The following is a 2,016-nucleotide window of genomic DNA, read 5'->3' as shown; positions in this document are numbered from 1 at the left end:
GCCTGGTGAGTACAGTACTCTTTGCCCTGGTATCCCACAGGCAGAGCAACCAAGCAGTGCAGACTCCCTCACAGTGTCCTGTACAGTTCACTAGCTCTACTACCTCTGCTGAAGTTGGGTCACATGTGTAAAGGCTGGCAGGTCCAGGGCATCTACACCTGGAGCCTAGGCTTTGTCTGTCTCCATTTTTTAAAATGAACCCTGAGGCCAGAAGACCTATCCAGGTACCACCGTGGGAAAAGAGACCGCCTCATCAGGAAGCTGGATATTTAAAATAAAACTAAGCCAGGGCAGTGAGGAATCATAAGTCAAGCCTTTGTACCTTTGGCCGACCCTTCAGTGACTGTGTAGGTCCCAGAGCATGAAGGAGGTAACTTTTCCTGGAAGTTTATATCTCTTGTACAACCTTTCATCCCTACTAAAATTCAGGACCACAAAGAGCATCACATTCCGTGGGTAAACCAGGAAGAAGAAAAAAAAATCTACCTAACTAAAGAAAGCTTGTCTCTTTAGGCCCCTGGCAGAGAAACAAACAAACAAAGAAACAAGGTAACAACAACAGAAAGGAATCTGGAGGAGGAAGAGGAAAAGGAGGAAGAAAAAACAATATGTTCACTGTAGCTACCATGTAGGCAAGACAAAGTGCCCAGCCACACAGCAGATGAAAGAATAAACACAACGTGGCACCTACGTACAATGATTCAATACAGAGAAATGAAGTTCTGATCCATGCTACAACAGGCAGGGATCTTGAAAATGTCAGGCTCAGTGAAATAAGTCACTCACTAATAGGACAAATATTGAATGATCTCCCTTATGTGACACAAGAGTGGGTCAATGAATTGAGACCAAAGTTCATTAGCAGTTAGCAAGGGCAGGAGAAAAGGGAGGAAGGGGAGTCGTTGTTTAGGAAGCAGTAAGCATTTGGCTATGGTCAGGGAATTTGGTAAAGATTATGGGCAAAATATGACTAATGGAATCGATATTGCTAAATTCTATAACTGAAACATGAAATTGACAAATGCTATGTTATATATATTTGAACAACAATAAAGTAGAAGGAAATAAAGGTTGAAGATGAAAACAAAGTGAAAGGAAGAACAAAAGAGAAATAAGAATAGAAGCCACAAGGAAAAAGAATTTCTGAGCATCTGTTCACAATTATGCAGGATTCAGAATGAACTTGGCATCTTAGTAGGGGGCTGGGGTAGCCCAGACCTTGGTGAAATGTGCCTGCTTGTATACATGATTGACAAAGAATTTGTGCCCAAGGATATACAAAGGTGCCTGCCAATCATGTAGAGAGAAACATGGAATATGACAAAAGACCTGAGCCTGCATTTCACAGGACAGAAAAAGAAGAGGACAATAAACATATAAAAAGGCGAACAAAGCCTTAATCAGGGAAATGCAAAGCAAAACCATCATGAGAACATGTCTTTCTGTGTGTTTTACACTGGCGAGCAGCACCCTGCCCCGCTGTCCCTGGCACCCTAGAACTTCTCCAGTCACTGTTGTTAAGGGCTGTCGAGTTGGTTCTGGCTTGCAGCGACCCTGTGCACAGCTGACCAAGCACGCCCCGTCCTGCCCCGCCCTCACACTTGTTCTGGTTGCGCCCATTGTTGCCGCCACGGTGTCCGTCCATCTTGCTAAGGGCCTTTTTCTTTTCCCGCGACCCCTCTACTCTATCAGCAGATGCGCTTTTCCGGAAAAGGGTTTCCCCTGACAAAATGACCAAAGTCTGTGAGACAAAGTCTCACCATCCTGGCCGCTAAGAAGCATGCAGGCTGTACTGCTTCCAAGTCATCGGTGCCTGTGATAGGGTACAACTTAGCCCCGATTAGCGCCTAGAATGGTGAAGGTGACTAAGATTCCAAATCCTATACCTTATAACCTTATTTAAAACCAAAGCTTCTTAAAAGGGTGAAAACAGAAACTGTTCTGCATACTCGAGTTCAATCCTTCAATCATGTCAAGGGGAAATGCAGAATCATCATCACATCTCTCTTAGAGGAG

This window comes from Echinops telfairi, unplaced genomic scaffold (assembly GCF_000313985.2).
Source record: "Echinops telfairi isolate 266 unplaced genomic scaffold, ASM31398v2 ScPeMD7_5592;HRSCAF=6446, whole genome shotgun sequence".
In the NCBI taxonomy this organism is placed as follows: domain Eukaryota; kingdom Metazoa; phylum Chordata; class Mammalia; order Afrosoricida; family Tenrecidae; genus Echinops; species Echinops telfairi.
The sequence above is the reverse complement of the archived record's forward strand: the minus strand, read 5'-3'. Positions refer to the sequence as shown.